The sequence below is a fragment of the Astyanax mexicanus genome, chromosome 3, assembly GCF_023375975.1.
Source record: "Astyanax mexicanus isolate ESR-SI-001 chromosome 3, AstMex3_surface, whole genome shotgun sequence".
NCBI lineage: Eukaryota > Metazoa > Chordata > Actinopteri > Characiformes > Acestrorhamphidae > Astyanax > Astyanax mexicanus.
In genome coordinates this window covers 821,027-835,918 of record NC_064410.1, presented here as the reverse complement: position 1 = coordinate 835,918, position 14,892 = coordinate 821,027, and the positions used below count along the sequence as shown (strand labels likewise).

Genomic DNA, 14,892 nt, shown 5'->3' with positions numbered 1-14,892 from the left:
AGTATACTTTTTTTTCACAAGAGTATATATATTTTTACAAAATACAAAATTAGCACAGAAATCTGTATACTAATTAAGTAAATGCAAATGTATGTATAAAGAGAAAAAGTAATAGTAATAATATAGTAAGTATAGTATAGAGTGCTTCACCAGAATTAAAGCATAACTTGTACTTGTATAACCTGTGTAAAAAACATATATACTTATAACATATACATTATGCTGAAATTAGTCTGTACTTATTCTGTTTGTAAGTAAAATGCTTAAAAATGATTTGCTCTTAATTGCAGCTGAGCTGTTCAAAATAACCATTAAAATCATATTAAAAGAGTGTGATTAAAGTGTAGTTTATAGTATAGTACACTATTACTATATTTAAATATATGCCACTTTAGTTTGTGAATCAGTTTCTCTGATTTTGCTATTTATAGGTTTATATTTGAGTAAAATGAACATTGTTGTTTTATTCTATAAACTACAGACAACATTTCTCCCAAATTACAAATAAAAATACTCTCATTTAGAGCATTTATTTACAGAAAATGAGAAATGACTGAAATAACAAAAAAGATGCAGAGCTTTCAGATCTCAAATAATGCAAAGAAAACAAGTTCATATTCATATTTAAACATGTTCTCCTCCACCAGTCTTACACACTGCTTTTGGATAACTTTATGCTGCTTTACTCCTGGTGTAAAAATTCAAGCAGTTCAGTTTGGTGGTTTGATGGTTTGTGATCATCCATCTTCCTCTTGATTATATTCCAGAGGTTTTTAATTTGAGTTTTTCACAAGAGCAGGTCGTACCTTTCTGTATCTGAGACTAAAGAGGAGATAGCGATGATGATGATGATGGCGATGGTGGTGGTGGTGGTGTTTAGCAGAGGTGAAAGAGGGGTCAACAGACACTTGTGTCACGTTCTGTGGGTGGCCTTCACCGTGTGAATGCACAACAGTGGTGTATAGAGTCTCTTTCACTCACACAGATTGGTGAAGGACAGACAGATGCACGGGGGCTGACCCCCGCAGAGTCCCGAGCTGCATTCATTCTCCGTCTGGGCTAAAACAAAGCCGGCCAACGATGCTACCTTCAGATTAGACCTTCTTTAGGCCCGGGGTCAGAGGTCGAGGGTCCCTTTGTCCGAGGGCTCTGCCAGCATTTGAAAGGTACACATGCAGTAAAGAAAGAGGAAGCAATCGGCACAGCCCCAGAACAAGGGGAAGGAATGTGTAGGATTACCCTTCTGTCTTTCAGATACACCGTCTCTCTCTCTCTCTCTCTCTCTCTGTTCTGCATAAAAGCGAAAGAAAGAGAAGCACAGATACGAGCAACCGCCCAACAAAGCTCATCTCCAACAATGAGCGCAGGCTCAGTTTTATCTCTGTGAACATCTGGACTAATTAGCTTCTACTGTCACAAATACAGCTCTGGAAATAAATCAATAAATTGTGATCATATAATAATCCATAATAGTGATCTATAATAGAGTATGATCTATACCATGATCATAATTCCATATGTGTCCCTTATTTGTTTTCATGACTTTAATATTAATGTATAATGTAGAAAATAAATTAAATAAAATAATAAATAAAAGCATTGCCGGCCAGCTTCTACTGTCACAAATACAGCTTGAAAATAAATAATAATTCTTAACTTTTATTTATTTATTTTTAACAGTTGTTTATTATTACTTTTTTTAGCTTATTGTAATTTGATTTTTGCTATCATTTTTTGTACTATGTAAAAGTTATTTTTGGTTATTTTTACTGGGGTTTTTTTTGTAATTTATTTTGAGGGCTTTTGAGTCAAAATAAAGATTGATTGATTAATTGATTGATTGACAAATAATAATGAACCAGAACATTAGTTTAAAAAATGTCTAAATGATTAAAGAATGATTCAGGCTTAACCCCTACTGTTATGTTAAGGGTCAAATCGGCCAGTTTAAAAGTGAAAAACAAAACTAGAATAAATAGGATAAATAGTTAAAAGTATTTTTTTTTTCAGTATAAAACTTCTTCTGCTTGCCTTAATTAGTTTAATTAATTAACATATAACCCCCAGCAATAAACAAAACCGAGTGATTATCCTGATTAAACCATTACCTGTTAGAGGTACGGAACACCATTGAAATACTAAATATTAAAAGATTAATTAGTAATGTAATTAGTATTAAAATATTCACAATGCTTCCACTGATTTTTTTTTATAATTATTATTATGGATAGTTATTATTTTGGATTTTAATTTGATAATAAAACATGCACCAGACCAAATTGACCCAGAGATCTTGACAAATGAACATAACAGGAGGGTTAATGGGCAACTTTTTCAAATGACATCCCAAAAGCAATTAATTTAATTGTATTATTCAGCTTAATTCCTGTATTTGGACCGAATAGAAAGAAAAATTACTTTTTTTATAGATAGGAAAAATGAGTTCTATTTAACGTATAGTACTGATTTATTCTATCCTCCTGGATTTAGAAGAACAGACTGCAGGACCTGAAGGACCTGGAGGATTGCCGCAGCAGGACTTTTATCCAGAACAGTTATCCAAACAGATCAATCTGCCCGAACCCCTGATCTGTTTACTCTGTGAATAAGAGTGAGAGAGAAAGGGTGTGGGGTTGGAGTTTGGACGAGCCGTTCTGGCCGATTTCACCTCTTTGTTCCTCAGCTCTCTGGAAGATCTCATTTTGTGTCAGAAAGTCAAACATTAGTGACCCAAACGCCCTGGGAGAGAATGGAGGGGAGATAAGAGGTTTGCACAGTGAACTGGTGGAGAGGAAAGTGGACTGGTGTGTTTAGATAGCTGTGTGCTGGAGGGCAGCAGGTTAATCCTCTCCACTTCACTCCTAAACACCCACTACTGATTTAAGACCTGCTTAAAGTGTAGTGTAACTGTGTCAGATTCAAGAGCATCATCACAAAAACCATCAGAGCAGGAGAAGCAGAATCATCCAACAGGGCCTGACTGCAGAGCTCCACTCTGGGACTCACTCACCTCCGCTGTGAGACTCACTCACCTCCACTGTGGGACTCATTCACCTCCACTGTGGGACTCATTCACCTCCACTGTGGGACTCACTTACCTCCACTGTGAGACTCACTCACCTCCACCGTGGAACTCACTCACCTCCACTGTGGGACTCACTCACCTCCACTGTGGAACTCACTCACCTCCACTGTGGGACTCACTCACCTCCACTGTGGAACTCACTCACCTCCACTGTGGGACTCACTCACCTCCACTGTGGGACTCACTCACCTTCACTGTGGGACTCACTCACCTCCACTGTGGGACTCACTCACCTCCACTGTGGGACTCACTCACCTCCACTGTGGAACTCACTCACCTCCACTGTGGGACTCACTCACCTCCACTGTGGGACTCACTCACCTCCACTGTGGGACTCACTCACCTCCACTGTGGGACTCACTCACCTTCACTGTGGGACTCACTCACCTCCACTGTGGGACTCACTTACCTCCACTGTGGGGACTCACTCACCTCCACTGTGGGGACTCACTCACCTCCACTGTGAGACTCACTCACCTTAACTCAGATCCAATCCATCCCACTACTTACTGTAAGTCTCATGAAAGATCACATGAAAGCTAAATGTGCTTGGCCATTTCTGTTACATCAGCTCTGTTACAGGCGCCCACACTGGCTATCATCACGCTGAGTAATGGAAGGAAACAGACCTTCTACCCACCCAAACACAGCGAGATCAATTACTCTGCTTTCCTGGACTCCCAGCCACAAGCGACTGTGACGAGGACTTCAAACTCCTCAAGCAATCTTCCTGTTATAGAACGCAGCACTTAGACAGTTGCGCCACCCGCCAGTCCCCCTGTTTTTAACATTTGATGAGTCAGAACCATCTCCGGCCTCCAGCAAGCGGCTATTCTTCTAGGTAACCCCCGCACAGGCTGATTTGATCATCATTAGTCATGTAAATCAAAAGCTTCAGTGCTTATTTGAAGCTCAGGAGGCACGGTCCTTAATTGCAGCTCTTACTGTAAACTTTTCTCCAAACCGCAGTGTTTGAACCGCGAGCCACCGCTCTCTTACCAAGCTACGAGCTACGAGCTACGAGCTACAAGTCCTGGCTGTCGGCTGATCTTCTTAATCTCCGCGGGCCGAATCAAAGAGCCGGGGAAGGTGCTCCACAGCCAGCAAACCCAGGTCACCACCGAGCCGCAGCTTTGCACGGTTTCGCACTGTCTGTCAGGAGATAAAGCGACTTGGAGGTGCGCAGATGTTTGCAATAGCCGCTGCGGCGGAACATCTGGCTTGGGTTGTGGCGGGAGCAGAGCTGCATGTACCGGCTTTAGCTAGCCGTGGATTAGCGTACTTAGCGGAGGACTCAAAGTCGCTGCGAGACGGGCCTGACCCCTGCCCATGTGTTTCGACTGAATGATAATAGGAGCTCTGGACTTCTTTTACACGTTAGAAGCAAAGTCTAGATGACAGCGGCCGCAGTCTTGCTTTACAGTCGGCCGGCGGTGGAAATGCGAAACATCTGGGGAGGGTCTACAGTGAGCTGTAATTAAAAGTGCCTGGCGAGGACCTTCGGGAGAGGGCACGGCTCTCCAATCATCACTAAATTTGCACATCAAAAGTGAAAAATGACACGGGAGGCAAGCAATGAATCAGTATTTCACTATACTTTAAAAAATTGACTTTATTTTTCTGTGCTTATTGTATGCTGGTGATGTACTTAATATATATATGTATTATTTAAAAAAACTGTGCCTTTTCATGATAAAACTACCCTTTAACTAAATGTGTCTATTTTGTTTTTGCCAGTATATATACAATTCTAAAAATTAATGTGATGTTAAATGTATACTTTATTTACTCTTTTAATAAGTTAACCTGGACAGCTCCCTCAAATATACTTAAATTGTATTAAATAGTACAGGTTTTCAATTACAACAAGTAGTAATTAAGTACAAATAAGTGGTTCCAAAATAATATAACTTAAGTACATATCTATTTTAGCATAATTAAAGTATATTTCTATACGGCACTACATTTTTATGATAAAACTACCCTTTTACTAAATGTATATACACTCTTAAAAATGAATGTGATGTTGTTAAATCTATACTTTATTTACTCTTAGTATATGTTTTCCAATTACAAACAAGTAGTAATTAAGTACTTTTTTTAGTGGTTAATTAGTAGTTCCAAAATAATATAACTTAGTACATATTTATAATATTTTGTTTCCAAAGATCACAAGCTTTGAAGTAACTGTAATGACCTACAAATATATATATATATATATATATATATGCTGTTAATTATAAAATGTTCTTTAATTATATTACACTACATAATTTCACAGAAAAACCAAAAAAATTTCCTCAATCTGCTGACGAACTCTTTCAGACAAACAAAGTAAAAGAAAATTCCACTCGGTTTGTAATAAGATACACTAAAGTCTGTTTCTCCTGACAGTGGTGTTATTGATATGCATGAATTCAATGATGGGTTTATGAATGAAACCAGCATTTTGGGGGCAAACCTGCAGAAATTCTGCAGAAAAACTGATTAAACTCTAATCATCTGAGACACACCAGCCGCCTGCTGAAGGAATACTTTGGCAGGAAGAACCTGACGATTTTGGAAGAGTCTGTTTAAATAAATGCAACTTGAATTGACGTATTTTTTCCTTAACAAAGAAGGAAAATATCAAATATGATTCTTTAGAATTTGGATAAAACATGTTCCATGTAGAAAAGTGCTAATTTTGTCCATTGTTCTGCAGCAGAAATCATTATTTAAAAACAGCTTTTTATATTTACTTTATATTTATAGTTATCTTTATCTGATATAAATGTTTGTTTGTTTAATGTAAAAAAAATGTAAGAAAGACAAAAAAGCAAAAACAAAATAAATCTGTGAGTGGCAAATACATTTTTACAGCACTGTATATATTTATATTATAATTTTACATTCATCTTGTATCAACATCTTGCATTTTTTTTATCCTAACGGAGCATACCACATGCAGACAAATGAACATTGTTGTTTTATTCTATAAACTACAGACAACATTTCTCCCAAATTACAAATAAAAATATTTAAACCATTTAGAGCATTTATTTACAGAAAATGAGTAATGTCTGAAATAACAAAAAAGATGCAGAACTTTCAGACCTCAAATAATGCAAAGAAAACAAATTCATATTCATAAAGTTTTAAGAGTTCAAAAAAATTAATATTTGGTGGAATAACCCTGATGGTTTTTAATCACATTTTTTAAAATGCATCTTGTCATCATGTTCTCCTCCACCAGTCTTACACACTGCTTTTGGATAACTTTATGCTGCTTTACTCCTGGTGTAAAAACTCAAGCAGTTCAGTTTGGTGGTTTGATGGTTTGTGATCATCCATCTTCCTCTTGATTATATTCCAGAGCTGTAAATGTACTGTCTAAATAAATACTGTCATGATTTGACTGAGTCTGTTTAAGAACTTAAGGCTATAAAACGTTGACCTTGCGACCTATTTTTTTACAAACTTGGCCTGAACATGGCGCTACTCTTAAGACCGTTTTCATACGGGCTTCAGCAGCAAGTCAACCTCTGGCTGTTTTCTGAAACCTTTTGCATGTAATAAGTATAATCTGAGGCGGAGGTGAAACGGGGCTTTCTGCTCAATAAAAATCAGCAAAGTGTTTATTGATAGTGAAGTCAGTGGCCTTCTGAGAGAAACCCAAAACTCTGCCGGCTCTGGGGAGGCGCGCTCGCGCTCCAGTCCCGCGTGAAAAAGACGGAAATGTGTTCTGACACTAACAGGCCGGAAAGGGAAGTGTTCTGAGGCTGAATTAAAGATTCAGGGGAGGAAGGTTGGGAATCGCTGGAGTCGCTGGAGTCGTATTCACCGCTGGTAGTATCAGTTCTACCCCACCTCCAAAATAAATACACCCCCCAAACCCAGGATTACATCAAACACAACTAATGTTTCCAGTCTGTTCAGGATTACGAGACTCTAAACAGCAGGATATGACCAAACTTCACTAAATAAATCATTTAGCTTCTCTACATTACCTCTATACAAGTAATTTATTGTTAAAATCTTTCTCTGAAGGCAAACAAATGAATAACAGTAACAAAATTAAAATATCAATTATCATATACGCATACTGTATATTCACAATTTAAGATATTTATTGTAGTGTATACAGTAAACATGCAGTTACACAATATACAATAATACTTTGCTAATTCTCTGACACACACAAGCTATTAGATAAAAAAGTAGAAGAAAGAGTAGAAGAACTATACAACTTAAATTATAGACTATAAACATAGATTAAAATAGACAAATATTAAGCTAAATATGTTAAATATAGTTAAATAAAGAATGAAAACTATAGACAAATAGGAAGTAGTCAAGTAAATGGTCCTCTGAAGACAGGGGAAATAAACAACAACAAAAATAGTTATATATTTACATTTTGTACATTTTGTATACTAAAAGTATAAGTCCTATAAGTTGGTTATTGGTTAGACGTAAATAACTATGACTAAGACTCTAAACTTTGAAGAATGCTTCTTCTTTATCTTTGTGTGTCTTTTGCAAACAAACCTTTTTTCTTTAGAAGACAATAAAGATAAAGAAGGAACGTTCTTCCTCTACACACAGTAATAAAAACTCTGACCAGGGGTTTACTAAACGTTTACATACTGTACATATAGTATCCATGGGGCCAATTTAATAAATTACTGTATACAGCCACTTTTAAAGGTGCTGAAGTGAAGTTCATATTCATAAAGTTTTTAAGAGTTTTTCACAGTTTTTTTTATTCATCTTGGCATCATGTTCTCCTCCACCAGTCTTACACACTGCTTTTGGATAACTTTATGCTGCTTTACTCCTGGTGCAAAAAAAATCAGTTTAGTTCAGTTTGGTGGTTTGATGGTTTGTGATCATCCATCTTCCTCTTGATTATATTCCAGAGGTTTTCAATTTGGTAAAATCAAAGAAACTCATCGTTTTTAAGTGCTCTACTTTTTTTTCTATCTGTATTTCTAAGCGCACAGACAGTAGTCATTTAGCATTTAGCATGCTAGGCTGAGCTCAAGCTCTCAGCTCACCCATCTAACCTGGAGGTGTTGATTGCTTGGAGGCATCTGATCCTGGATTTGGGAGCCCATTCCCAAGGAGATTTAAGCGTACGCTTAAGAGCCGCTCCTACAGGTCGCTCGGAGAGGGTCAGGAGGTCAATTGCCTCGTAGTGCCTAATGGTAGCAAATAACATCAGTCATCTTAGCCACGGCCACAGTGAGGCTTGTGGCCCTCGTTCTGAGGAATGTGAGGAATTCTGGGGGGGTTCAGATCCTGCTGGATGGTGGAAGACGCCGACATGGGCTCTTGAAGCTGGAAACACTGTCACCCCCTTACGGTGTCATTCAGCGCTAGTCTAAAAACCCTTTCATCAGGTAATCAGGGTGAATATGACTGTTTTTCAGCAGCGGTGGCGGTGATGGTGGTGGTGCTGGTGGTGCTAGTGGTGGTGGGAGAAGAAAAAGGCTGTATTACAGTGTATACACGAGCACTTAGCTCTGAGAAGAGGAGATCCGTGTTAAATAAACATTACTTCACCGGTAGGAAGAACGAGCGCTGACGAGTTTAACCTGCAGAGCTGAATGATCAAAGAATCCACTCGACTACTTCAACCACATCCATCAAGGCCCTCAGGTACCTCAGTGAAAGCAGCTATGTTTAAAAAAGGATATCCCCCCAAAAAACCATTATTTAATGCCAGGTGGTACACGAAGTTGGCACTCGGTAACATTACCTAATGCCAATTTATATCTCCATCGTTTCAGCCGTGCTCAAGCAGTGGTGCAACTGTAAAAACATATGTCATCACCTTCAGCCTGCGAAAGCCACATGTGGTCATTATTTCATCCCACGTGTTCCCTGAGAGTGTTACAGAGGCCACTCTAAAGCTTTTCTTTACAGAGGAGCTGCTGTGTGAAGTGTGAAAAGCATTGACAATTATTACTCAGGTAGGTAAAAGTATAGATACTAGGGTTTAAAAATACTTAAATACTTCTGTTAATAAGTATTTGCACTTATTGATGCAACAATCACTTGCCTCACATTTCCTTTAAGAGCCGGGTTTGATCTGACTTAGCGGATTGCTATTTTAATGGCGCAGCACTTCTATGCTTCTCAGCAGAGGAAACTGAACTGCTGGTTGACGCTGTGAAGGAGCTCCAGAAGCTCATTTACAAGAACAGTAATGATATATTATTTTATTTAGTAATCTATATTTTATTGTTGATGTAAAAATTATGTGTGTTTAACATGCAGGCGTGTATGCGCACTGAGCATGTGCAGTGCACCTGCATAGCTAAGATAGATACATAGGAATGGACGTCTGACTGTTGACTGTTCTCAGGCTTTAAATCAGTCAGTGGTGCACCTGCGTTTTCCACTGCCAAGATAGCAAAGTTTTTGTCCTCACTTCCAGAGCAAAGACCAAGAGCTCATTCAGAATATTCACTCCTTCGTTTCTTTGGTTTAATTATGAGTGAATGGAGGAGCTACTGAGCTCTGAGTTTCCTCTTCTGAAGTCTCCATTGCTCCACCAGCCGCTCGCTTTCAGTAAAACTGAGCCGGATCCTCTTTTAGAGGCTGTTCGTGTGACGTAAGTACGTAAAGACACATGACTTGACCAGAAGAAGAACTCCCGCAAAAACCGACACCCCAGTTTTTAGAAGGAATACATTAATTTGGCTTAGCAGGGATGGTGGTTCCAGTGCACTGGTACCATTAAACACAATATTTTATAACTTCTCTACTCAGAAAAGCTTCTGCTTTCAGTTTAGAAAGTAAATAATATGATAATATGGAGGCTACCTCTTTAAAACTTTAAACATTGCAGGTGTAATGCTTAAGATATGTCCTTAAGCAACCAAATTCCCACTCAGTGAATGAACTCAGTTTATAATCCATTACACATTTACGCTCCCTATGGTCTCCTCACACAATCCCTCCCACACCCTGCTGACTGATTGAGTAATTGAGTAATTGATTGATTGATTAGGAGAACTCCTTATTGACTGATTGTACTGCTGCCTATAATAACATCACTACCATTTCACTACTCACCTGGTTCACTATCACCGCCAATGTGCTCTTTCCTTTAAACAGCCAGTGATGTAACAACGTACCTTCAGTCCAAAGTCAACACTCAGCAGGAGCTGTCAATCACCTGATCCAGTCCATTGGCACCGAGGCCTGATTGGGCACAATTAGCTCTCAGAAACAAATGACATCAATCCGCCCTGGATGTCCATTGAGAGGGGGCTGATTATTTGCTTTAGCTGGGCATGCTGATTTAATTTTCGCCCCTTGGAGTCCTGTGGGGGATTAGCGAGCGGCGGAAAGCATTTAGCATTGACATCAGACCCTTCTGGCCCTGGTTGGGGAATTATTCAGATGCAGCTATGCCGAGCCAAAGTGCACACAGTCGTTCTGTCCGAGTTTATGCTCTGGTTTTAGCAGTCAGGGCCTGTTTTATTATTGTTCTTCATTTAAAGTCCTATAAAACACATTATACTTACACAAATAAAAGTATTATATGAAAATAAAGCAGGTTCTTTAAAAGCAAAGCCTCATTAAAATTGCAGTCTGTTTAAAAGTCTTCCACTTTAAGTGGATGTTTCTTTAAAACATTTAAAATGCTTTCTATGCTATGTTCTGGCAATTTTCGCCTTAATTGGAAACAAATCAGATTTGTCATTTGCCGTATGGTGCCTATATAGTGCCAAATTGTGACTTACCACCAAGAATCCAACTCCCCTTTCACATCCATGAGCAAAAGCATCACTATTCCCATTTTTTCTGTTTAAAAACTATTATGACTTTACTATTATTATTTAGTTTGCTTCACAACAAACAGACTTTACAGTTACTTTACTAGGATGTATCCTACTAACATATCTTATTACTGTAAGATTGACTGTATTACGACTGTGAGAAACTTTAACAAAAGAAACAATACATTTAATGAACACATCTCAGCTGATTAATGCACAGAAATCCTATTATCCTGATCAATCTGAGCTGTGGATCTCTGGAGCTCCTCCAGAGTGACCATGGGTCTCTTGGCTGCTTCTCTGACCTTTCTGCTTGGGTGGATCATGGTCATGTCTTGGTGGTTTTAAAGTTGTAGATTACTTTTTCCTTACTTTATTTTTGGATGGTGGATTAAACAGCACTCATAGTGGGTTAAACAGTGCTTACATGTGTAAACTATGTTTGTTTTTAACTGATTTTTCAACTCAACTTTTTAATATCAGTTTTATATATCAGAAAGTTGACATCATGTGCCAGATCATTTCGAGTGAGGCTGCGAAAACAAGAGCTGACCCTTGCCAGTATCCAGGCTAATAACTCACATGTTAAATGTTTATGTACCTAGAATTACAAATGGAGTGTGAAATGGGAAATAACTGAGATCCTGAGCTCCCTGAATGTCACGGGAAGAAGGGAGGAACGGTGCCAGCGCTGAACGCTCAGGCCGTGGCACCTAATCTGTCAGAAGCTAAACAAAGTGATTTATGATCTTTATATTTAACGCCCTGCTCCTCATCTGAACAGGGAACGGGCGCTGGTTAAACAGAGAGTGAGTTCATGCAGATACTCTGCAGTAAAGCCTTCACACAGTTCACTGTAACATTGCATGTTTCACTGGATGACTGGAGCGACTATAGATGTTCATTTTCACTGTGTCAACAAACTAAAAATATTCTGTGACTAATCATGATTACATTTGATTAATATGTAATTGTACATTTTAAATAAATGTCACAAATGGCAAAGGTTTAAAAAAGTAATTTTTATTTATCACAAAAATATTCTGTAATTATTTGTGATTAATTACATTACTACATAACAACATCAAAAGTTACCAGGTTAATGGCATGCATTGGACAGAAAATAGAGAGAAAGAAAAATGGATGGATGGATGGATGAATGGATAGATAGATGGATGGGAGTAGTAAAAATAGAAAATACAAAAAAATGATGGTCGATGCACAGAAGCTAAGGGCAAAAAAACAGTGAACAGGAAAAAGAAAGAAATAAAAAAAGAAAGAAAGAAAGAAAGATGGACAGTGGACAGGACACAATCAGACACTGTGGATGCTGTGGACACTGTGGATGCTGTGGACGATGTAAATGCTGTGGACACTGGAGGCTGTGGAGGTTCTAGGCACTGTGGGTGCTGAGGATGCGGTGGATGTTGTGGAAGTTCCAGTTCGGGTCGGGCCTAGGTTGGGTTGGGGCAGAGAATCTAAACTCTAGTGGATGCTGTGGACGATGTGGATGCTGTGGATGCTGTGGATGCTGTGGATGCTGTGGACGATGTGGATGCTGTGGACGATGTGGATGCTGTGGATGCTCTGGAAGCTCTGGATGATGTGGATGCTGTGGACACTGGATGCTGTGGAGGTTCTAGACACTGTGGGTGCTGAGGATGCTCTGGATGCTGTGGAAGTTTGAGTTTGGGTCAGGCCTAGGTTGGGCTCGGGCAGAGAATCTAAACTCTAGTGGATGCTGTGGACACTGTGGACGATGTGGACGATGTGGATGCTGTGGACACTGCTGATGTGGACACTGTGGATGCTGTGGACACTGTGGACGATGTGGATGCTGTGGACACTGCTGATGTGGACACTGTGGATGCTGTGGACACTGTGGACGATGTGGATGCTGTGGACGATGTGGATGCTGTGGACGATGTGGATGCTGTGGACACTGCTGATGTGGACACTGTGGATGCTGTGGACACTGTGGACGATGTGGATGCTGTGGACGATGTGGATGCTGTGGATGCTCTGGAAGCTCAGGATGCTGTGAATGCTGATGTTCTAGACACTGTGGATGCAGTGGGCCATTTGGACACTGTGGGCGCTGTAGATGTTCTAGACGCTGTGGTGGACGCTGGCGTGGGTCCTCGGCCTTTCCTGTAGCGGTGGGTTCTCCTCCTCCTCTTCCTGGGCAGCGCGGCTCCACTTCAGACAGCTGATTTGAACTGTTCTCTTATTGTGTTTTCTTAACCTGCTCCTGGGTAATAATGGCCTGTTGTGTTTCGGGGCTCCACAGGGCCGAACCTGAGAGCACATCAAAGTGGCGCAGAGGAGCCGAGGACAAGAGCCCCACGGGCGCAGCCTTTCAGTGGGCACAAAACACAGAGCTCGGGTTTCAGTCGGAAAGGTGCCCGGCTATCACAGATAACAGCTCTCAATGCGCTTAAGTCCCTGGAAAAGCTCTGGCTGTGTTTCAGCTCCTCAGCCTGGGTGGTGTAAAGGGAGAAGGTGGAGGCAGCAGGTGAAGAACAACAGGCCTCTCTGAGCTGCTGGGTGGTGGAGGTTCCCCGAGACTCGCAGCTTTACAGCGGCGTGAGCGGCGGCGGGGTTACGGCTGTCAAACGGCTGCAACTGTAGAAGAACAGAAGAAGAAGAAGAAGAAATAGAAATACAGTAGAGTAGTACGCTTACATCAATGTTTTTTATTGCTTAATATTATTATTATTTAACAAAGTGGCTAATTGTGCATCATTTTTTAATTTTTGTTCATTATTACAATATTATTCCACTGTTCATTATCAAAACCAAGAGTGGCTGAAAAAAAAAAGCAAGAAAACTAAGAAAAAAGACAAGAACAACTGTTTATTTTTTATTTCACAACTTCTATGTTTTACATACAATTAAACTGCTCATATATGTTAATGTGCTTTCTAGGCTGTAAGAATAACTCTATATAAATATATTAGTAGTCACGTCACTATTAAACACCAGTAACACAGTACCACTGACATACGTATATGCAATACCGTACCATAATACTGCCTCCACCATGTTTGACAGATGTTGTGATTATGTCAAAGAGACCAAAGACCAGTGTGGAACCAGCATGAACCAGTGTATAATGTATTTACAGTAAGTGACAATAAATGGGTAATAAATCTCTTTTTTCTTTCTCTGTTTGTATTTTCTCTGGCTTCTTAATGGATAAAACCATGGCTTCATGTTTGCTGAAGTTTTATATGTTTTGCAGACTGCAGGAATGACGAACCTGGCTTTCTGGCTGGCTATTGTCAGCAACTAGTAAACATTCCCTATATATGTATTTTTTATGTATTTTTTTATTTATTTATTGTGTATTCTTTCACTTCACACAAATTCAGACCTATTATTCATCAAAATCCGCACACTAAAGTAAAGCATGGTAGCATTCCAGCTAATGTGGCAGAGCAAAGACCTTTTTCCTATCATGTTCCCACTTTTTTTTCACTGCTTAGAAATAATTTGTGAACATATATAAACATACAGTATATATTAAAATGTGTGTAGAATAGAAAATGTATGAAATGTTATATAAAATAAAAAAAAACAAATGAACAGATTTAATCCCTAAAACATAAGTCAGGTCTGAAAGAGTTAAGTTTCATATTTTGCCGACTGCAGGAATGATGAACCTGGCTGGCTGATTACTGTCAGTATCTAGTGGGAGCGCCCCCTTGAGGGGGATTTTGATAACAGTGCCGTTGGACTTTCCTACATTGATCTTTATAGAATTTAAAGGGACGCTCACACAGTTTGTCATTGCATTCAATTTATAACCAGCTATTCCCAGTCTGTGTAGTGAGATTTAGAAGCTTTGGGCTTTTCTCAGTATTCAGGTAGCTTATCTACACTGATCAGATCGTACATGGATCTTGTGCGCAGGTGGAATTTCACTTCAAACATTTGTTTAAGCTAATTTAGAAAGCTCTGAGCGATCAGCTCATCGAACATTCCTGCAGGATGAGTTAATACTCCACACCAGTCAAACAAACCCCGGAT

General features: G+C 39.4%; 1 pseudogene; it reads right to left on the bottom strand.

Moving 5' to 3' along the window:
* Positions 1-12,338: 12,338 nt before the first annotated feature.
* LOC125799247 (uncharacterized) lies at positions 12,339-13,905 on the bottom strand (annotated as a pseudogene).
* Positions 13,906-14,892: the final 987 nt, after the last annotated feature.